This window comes from Panulirus ornatus, chromosome 72, assembly GCF_036320965.1.
Source record: "Panulirus ornatus isolate Po-2019 chromosome 72, ASM3632096v1, whole genome shotgun sequence".
Taxonomy (NCBI): domain Eukaryota; kingdom Metazoa; phylum Arthropoda; class Malacostraca; order Decapoda; family Palinuridae; genus Panulirus; species Panulirus ornatus.
In genome coordinates, this window is record NC_092295.1 from 7405056 (window position 1) to 7422052 (window position 16997).

Consider the following 16997-nt stretch of genomic DNA (forward strand, 5'->3'; position numbering starts at 1 on the left):
TTACAGGGGAATAGTGGCATCTAAAGGGAAAGACCCTAATTAAAAGTTTACTTAAAATACCCTTTGGGGGTGCCAAAGTCCAATACCTTTGCATGGTGGCATCCAAAAATAAAAAGACATTTTAAAGGTTTATTTTAAATCCCCTTTGGCGCCGCCAAAGGCAATTACAGGGGCATAGAGGCATCAAAAGTGAAAGAAACATTTCGAAAGCTTACTTTAGTACCACTTTGGTGATGCCAAAGGGCAAGAGAATTGCGGTGAGGCAATCATAAATTTAGAGAAAAATTGAAGGATTAATCTAAATCCCCTTTGGCGTCTTCAAAGGCCTTTACAGGGGAATAGTGGCATCTAAAGGGAAAGACCCTAATTAAAAGTTTACTTAAAATACCCTTTGGGGGTGCCAAAGTCCAATACAGTTGCATGGTGGCATCCAAAAATAAAAAGACATTTTAAAGGTTTATTTTAAATCCCCTTTGGCGCCGCCAAAGGCAATTACAGGGGCATAGAGGCATCAAAAGGGAAAGAAACATTTGGAAAGCTTACTTTAATGCCACTTTGGGGAAGCCAAAGGTCAAGAGAATTGCGGTGAGGCATCCAAAAATTTTGAGAAAAATTGAAGGATTAATCTAAATCCCCTATGGCGTCTTCAAAGGCCTTTACAGGGGAGTAGTGGCATCTGAAGGGAAAGAAATAAATTAGAATTTTATATAAAAGACCGTTTAGGGGTGCCATAGTCCAATACAGCTGCACGTTGGCATCTAAAAGTAAAAACACAAATGAAAGGTTTAGTTTAAATCCCCTTTAGAGCCGCCAAAGGCAATTACAGGGGCATAGAGGCATCAAAAGGAAAAGAAACATTTAGAAAGCTTACTTTAATGCCATTTTGGGAATGCCAAAGGTCAAGAGGGATTACGGTGAGGCATCCAAAAATTTAGAAGAAAATTGAGGGATAAATCTAAATCCCCTTTGGCTTCTTCAAATTCCTTTACAGGGGAATAGTGGTATCTACAAGGAAAGACCCTAATTAAAAGTTTACTTAAAGTACCCTTTGGGGGTGCCAAAGTCCAATACAAGTGCATGGTGGCATCCAAAAATAAAAAGACAAATTAAAGGTCTATTTTAAATCCCCTTTGGCGCCGCCAAAGGCAATTAAAGGGGCATAGAGGCATCAAAGGGGAAAGAAACATTTGGAAAGCTTACTTTAATGCCACTTTGGGGATGCCAAAGGGCAAGAGAATTGCATGGACTCATCGAAAAATTTAGAGGAAAATTGAAGGATTAATCTAACTCCCCTTTGGCGTCTTCAAAGGCCTTTACAGGGGAATAGTGGCATCTGAAGGGAAAGAGACAAATTAAAAGTTTACTTAACAGACCGTTTAGGGGTGCCAAAATCCAATACCTTTGCATGGTGGCATCCAAAAATAAAAAGACAAATTAAAGATTTACTTTAAATCTCCTTTGGTGCCGCCAAAGGCAATTACAGGGGCATATAGGCATCAAAAGTGAAAGAAACATTTCGAAAGCTTTCTTTAATACCACTTTGGGGATGCCAAAGGGCAAGAGAATTGCGTGGAGAAGTCCAAAAATTTAGAGGAAAATTGAAGGATTAATGTAAATCCCCTTTGGCGTCTTCAAAGGCTCATGCTAATCAGTACACCGACATTGGTATTGACAGCAGAATGAAACCTGTAAGTTTAGCACAAGGCAACCTGAAGTTTAAGCAGAGGACAACCTGGAAGTACAGCAGACAAACTAGAGGTACAGCAGAAAACAACTTGAATGTAGAGCAAATGACAACTTGGAGGTTCAACATAAGACAACCTGGAAGTGCAGGAGACAGACTTAAGGTTCAGCAAAAGACCTGAAGGTGCATCAGAAGAGAACCCGGAGGAACAGGAGAGGACAACCTGGAAGTACAGCAGATGATAACCTAGTAGTACAGCAGAAGACAACCTAGAGGTACAGCGGAAGAGAACCTGTAGGTGTAGCAGAAGTCGACCTGGAGGTACAGCAGAAAAAAACCTGAAGGTGAAGCAAACAACTTGAAGGTTCAGCAGAAGACAGTCTTCTCCTGAAGGTATAGCAGAAGATAACCTTGAGGTGAAGCAAAAAGGTCGAAGATACAGCAGAAGACAACCTGAAATAGAAGCAAACAGCCTGAATGTACAGCAGAAGACAGCCTGGAGGTACAGCAAAAGACAACCTGAAGGTACAGCAGAAGAGAACCTGCAGTTATAGCAGAGGACAACCTGGAAGTACAGAGGAAGACAACTTGAAGGAACAACAGAGCACAAGCTGGAGGTACAGCAGAAGACAACCTGAAGATGCAGCAGAAGACAACCTGGAGATATAGCAGAAAATAAACTGAAGGTACAGCAGAGGACAACTTGGAGGTTCAAAAGAAGCCAACCTGGAAGTGCAGGAGGCAGACTGGAGTTTTCAGCAAAAGACCTGAAGGTGCAGCAGAAGAGAACCTGGAGGTACAGCATAGGACAGTCTGAAAGTACAGCAGAAAGCAACTTGGAGGTATATCAGAAGACAACCTTGAGATGCAGCAGAAGACAACCTAGAAGTACAGCAGATGACAACCTGGAGGTACAGCAGCAGACAACGTGTAGGTGCATCAGTAGACAAACTGGAGGTGCAGCAGGAAAAAACTTGGAGGTGAAGCAAATAGTTTGAAGGTACAGCAAAAGACAACCTAGAGGTACAGCAGAAGACAACCTGAAGGTGAATCAAACAGCTTAAAGGTACAGCAGAAGACAGCCATGAGGTACAGTAAAAGACAACCTGGAGAAACAGCAGAGCACAACCTGGAGGTACAGCAGAAGATAACCCCGAGTTACAGCAGAAGACAACCTGGAGGTGTGTCAGAAGACACCATGAAGGCGCATCAGAAGAGAACCTGGAGGTAGAGGAGAAGAAAACCGAGAGGTACGACAGAATAAGAACTGTAAGTGTAGAAGAAGACAAGGTGAAGGGGGAGCAGAGGACAACCTGGAAGTGCAGCAGATAAAAAACTTGGAGGTGAAGCAAAGAGCTTGAAGGTACAGCAGAAGACAACCTGAAGGTGAATGAAACAGCTTGAAGGTACGGCAGAGGACAATCTCGAGGTACAGCAGAAGACAACCTGGAGGAACAGCAGCAGACAACCTGGAAGTACAGCAGAAGACAACCAGTAGGTGTAGCAGAAGACAACCTGGAGGTGCAGCAAAAAAAAAAACCTGGAGGTGAAGGAAATAGCTTGAAGGTACAGCAGACGACAACCTCGAGGTACAGCAGAAGACGACCTGGAGAAACAGCAGAGCACAACCTGCAGGTACAGGAGAGGAAGACCTGGAGCTACAGCACAATAAGACCAGGAAGTGTAGCAGAAGACAATCTGAAGATGCAGCAGAAGACAACCTGAAGATGGAGCAGAAGACAACCTGGTGGTGGAGCAGATGACAACGCGAAGACTCAGCAAAAGACAAACTGGAGATGTAGCAGAAGACAACCTGAAGATTCAGGAAAACACAACATGGAGGTGTAGCAGAGACAACCCGAGGATTCAGCAGAAGACAACCTGAAGGTGGAGCACAAGGCAACCTGAAGATTCAGTAGAAGGCAACCTGAAGATTCAGTAGAAGACAACCTGGAGGGGCAGCAGAAGACAACCTGAAGTTGGAGCACAAGACAACCTGAAGATTCAGTAGAAGACAACCTGAAGATTCAGCAGAAGACAACCTGAAGATTCAGCAGAAGACAACCTGAAGATTCAGCAGAAGACAACCTGAAGATCAGCAGAAGACAACCAGGAGTGTACAGCAGCAGACAACCTGAAGATGGAGCAGAAGATAACCAGGAGATACAGCAGCAGACAAATTGGAAGTACAGCAGAAGACACTGGAGTACAGCGAAAAAGCATTAATGTACAGCAGAGGACAACTGGAGGTTCAAAAGAAGCCAACCTGGAAGTGCAGGAGGCAACTGGAGTTTTCAGCAAAAGACCTGAAGGTGCAGCAGAAGAGAACCTGGAGGTACAAGCATTGGACAGTCTGAAGTACAGCAGAAGGAACTTGGAGGATATCAGAAGACAACCTTGAGATGCAGCAGAAGACAAGCTAGAAGTACAGCAGATAGAACCTGAAGGTGAATCAAACTGCTTAAAGGTACAGCAGAAGACAGCCATGAGTTACAGTTAAAGACAACCTGGAGAAACAGCAGAGCACAACCTGGAGGTACAGCAGAAGATAACCCCGAGGTACAGCGGAAGACAACATGGAGGTACAGCAGAGCACAACCTAGATGTACAGCAGAAGATAACCTGGAGGTACAGCATCATACAACCTGTAAGTGTTAGCAGAAGATAACCTGAGTGTGGAGAAGAGGAAAACCTGGAGTTACAGCAGAAGACAGCCTGGAGGTGCATCAGAAGACAACATGGAGGTACAGGAGAAGAAAAGCTGGAGGTACAGAAGCATAAAACCTGTAAGTGTAGCAGAAGACAACCTGAGGGTGGAGCAGAGGACAACCAGGAAGTGCAGCAGAAGACAACCAGAAGATGGAGCACAAGACAACCTGGAGGTGGAATAGATGTCAATTTAGAGGTAGAAAAGAGCTCAACCTGAAGGTACAGCAGAAGACAAGCTGTAGGTGGAGCAGACTAACTGGAGGTACAGCAGAAAATGACTTGAATGTAGAGCAGAGGACAACTTGGAGGTTCAACAGAAAAGACCCTGGATATACAGCAGACGACAACATGGAGGTGCAGCAGAGGACAACCTGAAGATACAGCAGAAGACAACCTGGAGGTACAGCAGAAGACAACCTGGAAGTGCAGGAGGCAGACTGGAGTTTTCAGCAAAAGACCTGAAGGTGCAGCAGAAGAGAACCTGGAGGTACAGCATAGGACAGTCTGAAAGTACAGCAGAAGGCAACTTGGAGGTATATCAGAAGACAACCTTGAGATGCAGCAGAAGACAACCTAGAAGTACAGCAGATGACAACCTGGAGGTACAGCAGCAGACAACGTATAGGTGCAGCAGCAGACAAACTGGAGGTGCAGCAGGAAAAAACTTGGAGGTGAAGCAAATAGTTTGAAGGTACAGCAAAAGACAACCTAGAGGTACAGCAGAAGACAACCTGAAGGTGAATCAAACAGCTTAAAGGTACAGCAGAAGGCAGCCATGAGGTACAGTAAAAGAGAACCTGGAGAAACAACAGAGCACAACCTGGAGGTGCAGCAGAAGATAACCCCAAGGCACAGCGGAAGACATGGAGGTACAGCAGAGCACAACCTAGGTGTACAAGAGAAGATAACCTGGAGGTACAGGATCATACAACCTGTAAGTGCAGCAGAAGATAATCTGAGTGTGGAGCAGAGGAAAACCTGGATTTACAGCAGAAGACAGCCTGGAGGTGCATCAGAAGACAACCTGGAGGTACAGGAGAAGAAAAGCTGGAGGTACATCAGTATAAACATGTAAGTGTAGCAGAAGACAACCTGCAGGTGGAGCAAAGGACGGCCTAGAGGTACAGCAGCAGACAACCTGGAATTACAGCAGAAGACAACCTGGAGGTGAAGCAAACAGCTTGAAGGTACAGCACAAGACAACCTAGTGGCACAGCAGTATACAACCTGTAAGCGCAGCAGAAGATAACTTGAATGTGGAGCAGAGGATAACCTCGAGTTAAAGCCGAAGACAACCTGGAGGTGCATCAGACGACAACCTGGAGGTACAGGAGTAGAAAACCTGGAGGTACAGCAGAAGACAACCTGAAGATGCAGCAGAAGACAACCTGAAGATGCAGCAGAAGACAACCTGAAGATGCAGCAGAAGACAACCTGAAGATGCAGCAGAAGACAACCTGAAGATGCAGCAGAAGACAACCTGAAGATGCAGCAGAAGACAACCTGAAGATGCAGCAGAAGACAACCTGAAGATGCAGCAGAAGACAACCTGAAGATGCAGCAGAAGACAACCTGAAGATGCAGCAGAAGACAACCTGAAGATGCAGCAGAAGACAACCTGAAGATGCAGCAGAAGACAACCTGAAGATGCAGCAGAAGACAACCTGAAGATACAGCAGAAAATAACCTGAAGGTAAAGCAGAAGACAACCTGGAGGTGCAGCAGACAAACTGGAGGTACAGCAGAAAACAACTTGATTGTACAACAGAGGACAACTTGGAGGTTCAACAGAAGACAATCTGGAAGTGCAGGAGACAGACTGGAGGTTTAGCAAAAAACCTGAAGGTGCAGCAGAAGAGAACCTGGAGGTACAGCAGAGGACAATATAGAAATACAGAAGAAGACAACCTGGAAATGCAGCAGAAGACAACCTAGAGGTACAGCAGATGAGAACCTGGAGGTATAGCAGCAGACAACCTGGAAGTACAGCAGAAGAAAACCTGTAGGTGCAGCAGCAGACAACGTGGAGGTGTTGCAGAAAAAAACCTGGAGGTGAAGTAAACAGCTTGAATATACAGCAGAAGACAACCTGAAGGTGAATCAAACAGCTTGAAGTTACAGCAGAAGACAACCCCGAGGTACAGCAGAAGATAACCTGGAGGTACAACAGAAGACAGCATGGAGGTACAGTAGAGCACAACCATGAGGTACAGTATCAGACAACCTGGAGGTATGTATCAGACAACCTGGAGGTATATCAGCAGACAACATGAAGGTACAGCAGTATACAACCTGTAAGGGCAGCAGATGACCTGAAGTGGAGCAGAGGACAACTTGGAAGTACAGCAGAAGGCAACCTGAAGTTGGAGCAGAGGATATCTTAGAAATACAGCAGAAGACAACCTTGAAGTGCATCAAACTAACTGGAGGTACAGCAGAAAACAACTTGAATATACAGCAGAGGACAATTTGGAGGTTCAATAGAAGACAACCTGGAAGTGCAGGAGACAGACTGGAGGTTCAGTAAAAGACCTGAAGGTGCAGCAGAAGAGAACCTGGAGGTACAACAGAGGACAACCTGGAAGTATAGCAGAAGACAACTTGGAGGTACAGTAGAAGACAACCTGGATATGCAGCAGAAGACAACCTAGCGGTACAGCAGAGGACAACCTGGAGGTACAGCAGCAGACATCCTGGAAGTACAGCAGAAGAAAACCTGTAGATACAGCAGAAGACAGCCTGGAGATGCAGCAGATAAAAATCTGGAGGTGAAGGAAACAGTTTGAAGGCACAGCAGAAGACAACCTAGAGGTACAGCATCCGACAACCTAGAAGTACAGCAGAAGACATCCTGGAGGTGCAGCAGATATAAACCTGGAGGTGAAGCAAACAGCTTGAAGGTACAGCAGAAGACAACCTAGAGGTACAGCATTATGCAACTTGTAAGTGCAGCAGAAGATACCCTGAAGGTGGAACAGAGGATAACCTAGAGTTACATCCGAAGACAATCTGAAGATGGAGGAGAAGACAACCTGAAGGTGAAGCAGAGGACAACCTGGAGGTGCATCAGTAGACAACGTGGAGGTACAGGAGAAGAAAACCTGTAAGTGTTGCTGAAGACAACCTGAAGGTGGAGCGGAGGATAACCTAGATGTACAGCAGAAGACAATCTGGAGGTACAGCAGAAGACAGCCTCGAGGCACAGTAAAAGACAATCTGGAGGTACAGTAGAAGCAAAACCTGGAGGTGAAGCAAACAGCTTGAAGGTACAGCAGAAGACAACCTGAAAGTACATCAGAGCACAGCCTGGAGGTGCTGCAGAAGAGAAACCTGGAGGTGAAGGAAACGGCTTGAAGGTACAGCAGAAGACAACCTGAAAGTACATCAGAGGACAACCTGGAGGTGGAACAGAAGACATCCTGGAGGTACAGCAGAGCACAACCTGGAGGTACAGCAGAAGACAACCTGTAGGTACGGCAGCAGACGACCTGGAGGTACAGCAGCAGACGACCTGTAGGTACAGCAGAAGAAGACCTGTAGGTACAGTAGAAGACGACCTGGAGGCACAGTAGAAGACGACCTGTGGGTACAGTAGAAGACAACCTGGAGGTACAGTAAAAGATAACCTGAAGGCACAGGACAAGACGACCTGTAGGTACAGTAGATGACCTCTAGGCATAGACGACGACCTGTAGGTACAGTAGAAGACAACCTGTGGGTAGAGTAGAAGATGACCTGTGGGTAAAGTAGAAGACAACCTGGAGGTACAGTAGAAGATGACCTGTAGGTACAGTAGCAGACGACCTGTAGGTACAGTAGAAGACAGAGGTAAAGTAGAAGATGACCTGTAAGTACAGTAGAAGACGACCTGTGGGTACAGTAGAAGACGACCTGTAGGTACACTAGACTAGAAGACGACCTGTAGGTACACTAGAAGACGACCTGTAGGTACAGTAGAAGACGACCTGTAGGTACAATAGAAGACGACCTGTAGGTACAATAGAAGACGACCTGTAGGTACAGCAGAATACGACCTGTAGGTACAGCAGAATACGAAGATTAGGTACAGCAGAAGATGACCAGTAGTTACAGCGAAACACAACCTACAGGTACCGTTCAGGACATACTGTAGGTTCAATAAGAGGCAACAGGTTACTATATAGTAAGGCATATCAAGGGGTCATAAATAATGGCAGTATTGTTGAAAAAAAAAGAATTATCATTATATAAGATCCCATCTTATAACACGTTATAGGATACTATAAAGAGACTTAATATAAACCTTATACCACGAAACATATGAAAAACGTACACGTGAGTGAAATCCACTGGTCTAAAAGATAATGATAGACTCTGCCTATGTAACGCAGCACAGGAGGAAACATTAACAAAGAGTGAACTGTAAGAAATATATGATCAAATCTTCCTAACATTTCTATGCTGACGTCAAAACCATTTTGAAGTCGACGTCATCAGGCCGACCTAATCATGGAACAGTGACGTCAGAACATCAGGTGACGTCACCAACATATATAAATACGTGTAAAAAAAATCGAGATGAAAACTTGTGCTGAAATCCAGAAGCGTGTTAACAGGTCTGAGGCCTACGGCTCCCACCCTCCCACCCGCTCACGGTCTCGGTGTCTCCATGTACTTCACCCTACCAACCAAATATGTTGACGTCTTTTCTGATAATATACTCTCTATATCAGATAAAATTATCTATTTCTTCATCAAAATGGTCATACAAAGTTCATTAAGAGTTTCTTTTAAATAGACGTATATGAAAAAGTAAATATCTCGATACGTAATCACGTAATCAAAGTATATTCTTTATGCTCATATGTAAAAATGTACAGCTTCTACGTAATGTATAGATAACATAACTATTCACTCGTATCGTCTATAAATTTCACCAGAAGTAAAGCATAATAAAGATTTGACGATGAATCTATATGGCAACAGCTCCACCCACTTGCGTCCTGGGTTTCGTTCAGTGATTCACCGCCAGCGTCAAACATGTCTTATGATTTCAACGAAAACTTGCTTATCTCGTCCAGGTCATGCAGCGTCCTCAGTATGACTTCTCAGTATGATTTCTCTATCCAAATGTATAGCAGTATAATACTTTGACCTCCATTTGGCTGCCTCTTGTAACGAACGCTTGTGTGTGTGATCTTCATGGCGTCGACAACTGAATGTTTACACTCTCTGAATACCTGTACACCAGATGAAGACGCTTTAGGATCATTAGCCATTGTTCTTATATCCACTGGTATGTCAACAGTTCTCACACCGTAACAATGTCCAAAAAACGGGTTTAAAACCATTGTACAAACACAGAGATACACTGGATACATCCTTGCGCCACCAATGCTCCGGGTTAACTGACATAAACATCTGACGTCACATATTTGAACGACGGAGAATGTACTTGAGAAGGGTAACTACCCTAGATTACGAAAGGTTTTATGAAGACGTCAAATATTGCCACCACTAACGCTATCTTATGGATAAACTCATGACTTGTAAAGGAGAAGTGTAGAGTACGGTTAGGGTAAAAAAAACTTTCTCGTAGGTGACACATTAAGTAAAATGTGCTTTATAGTAAAGCGATCTTATACTGATAATCATGTGCTTTGATTTTGATCATTGTATTAATATGTATACTATCTTTTGTGGTATTATTGTGACCATTAACACCATCTTTTGGAATCTTTCAAATTTCGGTGGAACTTATCATCTCTTCTTTGCCGAAAATATCAAAACAAAATGTCATCAGAGGAGATGTCAGACGCAGGGCAGGTGATTACTGTGACGCTATCTGATCGCTGAGGTCAGTACTAAACATCACTTTCGTGCTAGACTGGCACCAAACTAGTCTGGGAGAGTAATATTTCCCAAACAGATCTTCCTCGATTGGACGGACATGCCAGCCGTATGATCAAAGATCTATCCTCTAAAGACGCAGATAACACGCATGAAAACCAGTGATAGAAAATAATTCCAGAATTCAACTTAACACATGACACCTCATACCTCCGTGTGGAACCCCTGTGAGAGTTAAGCTACCTTGGGGCGCCAGGCACTATATCAAAACCATTAATTCCTCACACTTAAAGCATGAAATTATAACACTGTACACAAATCTTATATAAACTGATCACGGAGTCGATAACATGCTGGGTTAACATACAGTAACGCTCATGTGGGATGTATGTTTCTAGATATTCTAATAGCTCGATCCCCTCCAGCATTTAGCGCCGTAATTGTCACATGAATATTCAAAGCATCTCGTATGTTGGGCAAAAGCATATCCAGTTGTGAAGTTTCTAGTTCACGAAGTGCATATAAAGGGTCTTGTCATCACATGCGACTTGTCCTTTGTGCACTGAACATAATGAAGGAATTCGTCAGGGAAGCAGCCCTCCAGGTCCTCTGGATATGCCTGTTGCAACCTTGTAGCCATTTGACGTATCATTTCCCTCAACAATGCTCACGCTAGTCAGTACACCGACACTGGTATTGACAACTTAATACAAAACCTTTTCCCGGTTCAGTTCTACAGTCAGTTGATAAACAATGGTGTAGAATACACCGATGTGAAATTGGCTTCTTGTCGATTGTGGCTGAGTTGAGCTTATATTTTCCTTAATACACCTTATCCTCCACTAACAACTCACCTTCCGGTTCGTAGCTGCAACAGTGAGAACGAATCTCTCTTATGCAAGCAATATCATACACTTTCGTACAGGTCATAAGTGTACAATCCTTTGCTTGCAACAGCTTCCTGTCATCAGTGGCGTATTAAAGACTATAGGACCCTGAGGCCAGAATATTCTTGCTTACCTCCCACTCACCTTCCTTGGGTTCTTTGAAGGATATAATGAGACTACGTCTAATGTACACAGCATTCATTTCTAATTGTAACTACACAAGATTGGAACATTTCCAAATACCTGGTATGTTTAACGTAAACATGAAATCATAAAGCAATGATAATTTGAGGAAAGTCGGATCATATCATTCTCTGAGCCGCCCAGGATATTAGGCCCTTGGATAATCAACAGAAAATCAAATTCTCTTACAGAGACGAGTACATCCTGACTTACTGATTTACCTGTTTATTTTCCTAGAAATAAATGCTGATATTTGTCTAAAGTACAATCACCACAGTGTATTACGACAACGTTTCTCCTAACAGGAGAATGGTGTGCTTTATATTAAACTAAAGTAAATTGAACAAAGTGGTCTTCACTTAGAGTGAGAGTCGGAGTGGTCAAGGGGAGTCAGTATCTGCGTTATGGTTAATTCATTCATGTCTGTGTACTGACCAGCCCATCCTCACCAGTGTAGAGGATGACCCACTACTCTTAGTGTACTGACCAGCCCACCTTAACCAGTGTATAGGTGAACAAACCCATGTTAGTGTACTAGCCAAGTTCCTCATCTCTGTGGCTTGGTCTGTCAACCCATCATTCATTACAGCATCTTAACATTACAGTGGTACTCCAGTGCCTTTCTGTGTCTGCCATTATGATGTCCAACACACCAACCTTAGTTAAATTTTCATGGTCATACTGATTCTATTAAAACCTTCTCACAAGCACATACATAGTTGACTTAAACATTGAAATATAGAACACTAGAATAATCAAGTATAACTACTGTAAGCCTAGTTCTATAAGATTAGACTGCAAAATGTGCAGTAGTTGATCCACATATAATTTTTCAAGATTATGCTCTGCAGTTGTTTAGTGTTCTGACTGCTGAAAGTTGTAACTCGTGCTGGAATGTAACAGTATGGAAAACCTGACTTGAAAAAAGGACCAGGACGTTGTAACATACGTGTGGACTGACATATGAGCGTCTTGTGCTGATAATTGATTATTACCAAGTCCATGATATGTGACCTACCACCAGAGTCCTATATTTCCCGGTGGTCTGTGTAGGAACGATGACACGCCAAGCATAAAAGTAGCGGTGTGTATGCAGTGAGCAGTGCTTGGTATCTGAGGGTAATAGTGTCTTAAATATCAGAGAAGTGCCAATGTCTTAACGGGATAACCCTTGAGTTAGCTGGGGTACTGAGAGGGGCCAATACACTACCACCTGAGCCCTCACAATGTTTGACACGCCAAGCATAAAAGCTGTGGTGTGTAAGCAGTGAGCAGTGCTTGGTATCTGAGGGTAATAGTGTCTTAAATATCAGAGAAGTGCCAAGGTCTTAACGGGGTAACCCATGAGTTAGCTGGGGTACTGAGAAGAGCCAATACACTACCACCTGAGCCCTCCCTCTCACTGGTGGCAGAGGCAAGAGCACTGGTACCTGATCAACTCCACCACTGATGGACACCTGGCAATGAGAGAAACATGAGCTATACAGCTTTGTGTGAGGATCCTATCAGCACAGTAGTGCCTGCCTTCTTACGGTAAGAACAGTGATGCCTGAGCAACACTAACAGTGTCTGGCTCTTAGCATCAACACAACTATGCCGTAGCAGCTCCAGCAGTGTCTGGCTCTTAGCGGCGAGAGCAGCGGTGCCTGAGCAGCTCCAGCAGTGCCTGGCTCTTAGCGGCGAGAGCAGCGGTGCCTGAGCAGCTCCAGCAGTGCCTGGCTCTTAGCGGCGAGAGCAGCGGTGCCTGAGCAGCTCCAGCAGTGCCTGGCTCTTAGCGGTGAGAGCAGCGGTGCGTGAGCAGCTCCAGCAGTGCCTGGCTCTTAGCGGCGAGAGCAGCGGTGCCTGAGCAGCTCCAGCAGTGTCTGGCTCTTAGCGGCGAGAGCAGCGGTGCCTGAGCAGCTCCAGCAGTGTCTGGCTCTTAGCGGCGAGAGCAGCGGTGCCTGAGCAGCTCCAGCAGTGTCGGGCTCTTAGCGGCGAGAGCAGCGGTGCCTGAGCAGCTCCAGCAGTGTCGGGCTCTTAGCGGCGAGAGCAGCGGTGCCTGAGCAGCTCCAGCAGTGTCTGGCTCTTAGCGGCGAGAGCAGCGGTGCCTGAGCAGCTCCAGCAGTGTCTGGCTCTTAGCGGCGAGAGCAGCGGTGCCTGAGCAGCTCCAGCAGTGCCTGGCTCTTAGCGGCGAGAGCAGCGGTGCCTGAGATGCTCCAGCAGTGCCTGGCTCTTGGCGGCGAGAGCAGTGGTGCCCGAGCAGCTCCAGCAGTGCCTGGCTCTTAGCGACGAGAGCAGCGGTGCCTGAGCAGCTCCAGCAGTGCCTGGCTCTTAGCGACGAGAGCAGCGGTGCCTGAGCAGCTCCAGGAAAAACACGGCGACTCTGGCGGCCCAGGCGAGGATGAGGATGTAGAAGATACCCTGGAGGTGCTGGAGGGGGTGAGGAACATGTTAGTCCACTGCCCCGACGACTCCTGTTGCTGCCTCTTCCAGTCCTTTCCCTTCAGTGACTATCTCCACCTATAAACACAATACCTTTAAGCTCAAGAGGAACGAGTGGATTTTTCATAGGTTAATCCCTTTCCGTTAACTAGTTTGATTAGAATTTCTGGGTGCCAAAGGCCGATGGAGTGAAGTGGAGGCATCCAAAAACAAAGAGGGAAATTGAAAGTTTTATTTAAATCCCCTTTGGGGCACCAAAGGCCATTACAGGGGCATAGCAGCATCCAAAAGGAAAGAGACAAATTGAAAGTTTATTTTAAAGCCCCTTTGAGGATGCCAAATGCCAACAGAGTGAAGTGGAGGCATCCAAAAATAAAGAGGGAAACTGAAGGTTTTATTCAAATCCCCTTTGGCGGCGCCAAAGGGCATTACAGGGGCATAGCGGCATCTAAATGGAAAGAGACAAATTGAAAGTTTACTTTAAAGCCCCTTTGGGAGTGCCATAGGCCAATAGAGAGGCATGGTGGCATTCAAAAATAAAGAAACTGAAGGTTTAATTCAAATCCCCATTAGCGGCGCCAAAGGCCATTACACGGATAGAGCGGCATCCAAAGGGGAAAAACAGATTCAAGGTTTACTTTAAAGCCCCTCTGGGGGTGCCAAATGCCAAGAGAGTGGTGTGGCGGCATCTAAAAATGAATAGGAAAATTGAAGGTTTAATCTGGAGTCGCTTTGGCGGATCCAAAGAAGATTGCAGGGGCATGGCGGCATCCAAAGGGAAGAGGACAAATAGAGGGTTTACATTAAATCCCCTTTGGGGGATGACAAAGACCAATAGAGTGGCATGTCGACATCCAAAATTAAAGAGGGAATTTGAAGGTTTGATTTATATCCCCTCTGGCGGCACCAAAGGCCATTACAGGGGCATAGCGGCGTCTAAAGGTAAAGAAACAAACTGAAGGTTTACTTGAAAGCCTTTTTCGGGGTGCCAAAGGCCAGTAGAGTGGCGTGGCGGCATCCAAAAATAGAGAGAGAAATTAAAGGTTTACTGTAAAGCCCCTTTTGGAGTGCCAAAGTCAAATAAAGAGAAATGGAGGCATCCAAAATTAGAGGGATATTGAAGGATATATTTAAATCCCCTTTGGCGGCGCCAAAGGCCATCACAGAGGCATAGCGGCATCCAGAGTGAAAAAGAAAAATGTAAGGTTTACTTTAAAGCCCCTTGGGCGAAGCCAAAGGCCATTAAAGTGGCGTGGCGGCATCCAGAAATAATGAAGCCAATTGAAGTTTTCATTTAAAGCTCCTCTGGCGGAGCCAAACGCAGTTAGAGAGGCGTGGCGGCATCCAGAATAAATGAGGCAAATTGAAGGTTTAATTCAAAGCCTATTTTGGCGATGCCAAAGGCCATTACAGGGGCATACCGGCATCCAGAGGGAAAGAGACAAATCAAAGGTTTACTTTAAAGGCCCTTTGGCAGCGCCAAAGGGCAATAGAGTGGCGTGGCGGCATTTAGAAATAAAGAGGCAAGTTGAAGGTTTAATTTCAAGCCCCTTTGGATGCGCCAAGGGCCATTACAGAGGCATAGCGGCATCCAGAGGGAATGAAACAAATTGAAGGTTTACTTTAAAGCCAATTTGTCGGCGCTAAAGACCATTACATTGGACTTGCGGATTCCAGAAATAAAGAAGCAAATTGAAGCTTTAATTTAAAGCCCTTTTGGGTGCGCCAAAGGCCATTACAGAGGCATAGCGAAACCCAGAGGAAAGGAGACAAATTGAAGTTTTACTTTAAATCCCTTTCCTCGGCGCCAAAGGTCATTACAGGGAAATAGCGGCATCCAGAAATAAAGAAGCTAATTGAAGGTTTAATCTAAATCTCTTTTGGCGACTCCAAAGGCCATTACAGCGGCATAGCGGCATCCAGAGGGAAAGAGACAAAATTGAAGATTTACTTGAAACACTGCAAATATGGGTGATGGCATCCAAAATTTTATCAAAGCCAATCTATGGCTCAAGATTGGAGTCGGATCTAATGGACCTGGTCATACCTAATGGTGTCATTATGACAAAGTCCTGCACAGCCAATCAGGATGTTTTCCTGCACTGCCAAGTACGTGGTGGTCCTACACAACCAATGAAAATGTTCTGCACAGCCCAAACATTTTTTCCTGCACAGACAATCATAAATTACCCCTTCATAGCCAATCAGATGAAAGTCTACTTCAGCCAATCAGGTTAAAGTCCTACACAGCTAAGCAGGAGGTGGTGGTCCTGCCTTGCCCTTAGACTGTCAGCTGTAAGCAACGTTATAAAGGATACTGCAAAAATCTATATCAATTTACGATCCTTATGTCTCATATTCCATTATCATATGGTTTATGACGCGAAGAAGAAAGAGGAATCAGGATCCTTGCAATATGGGAAGTACAAAGTGACTTATCTTTCAACAAATACCTATTCGTCGTGGGTAAAGATGCCATCTGGGCTTGGGTGTTGCATACAGTGAGGGTAAAGCCTGCACACTTACCTTCGATACGAGTCATTATGGTAAGTAGCCACCAAGGTGCTGAAACCTCAGGGACTATCCACATCAGGTGACTTCACCCCAGCATACCAGACGTCTCTCTGCTCCTACAAGGAGAATTCGCAACGGCTTCCCTGGTAAATTTAGGCAGCTATTCCAGCTGCCATTTGCAGTCACTTAGACTGGCTTGTACGGCCCTCCCTGCTGTCTCCCATGTTCTGAACTCGCACCGCGTTATGAATTCTCTTTGGACGGCTCTGTCGCACAGCTTAAGCCAACAGACGTGGACTCTGATAGCAGGAATAAACAGTCGAGAATCCCTTCACTCTGATGTGAGGAGTAAACAGATTTGAGGCTCTCTCTCTCTCTCTCTCTCTCTCTCTCTCTCTCTCTCTCTCTCTCTCTCTCTCTCTCTCTCTCTCTCTCTCTCTCTCTCTCTCTCGGAACTACAGCTAGGCAGTATAGCACACTCTATCCAGGACAATATGTCACTGCAGCTAGACAGTACACCACTGTAGCGAGACAGCACACTACTGTAGCCACACAGTACAGCATTATAAAGCAATACGGATCACCACTGCAGCTAGACAGCACACCACTTTTGCTAGATGAGCACCACTGTGGCCAAACAATACAGCAGCGTAAAGCCAGACAGATCACCACTGCAGCCAGACAACACTGTAGCTAGACGGAACACCACAGCAGCCACACAGTACAGCATTATAAAGCAATACAGATCACCACTGTTGCTAGATGAGCAC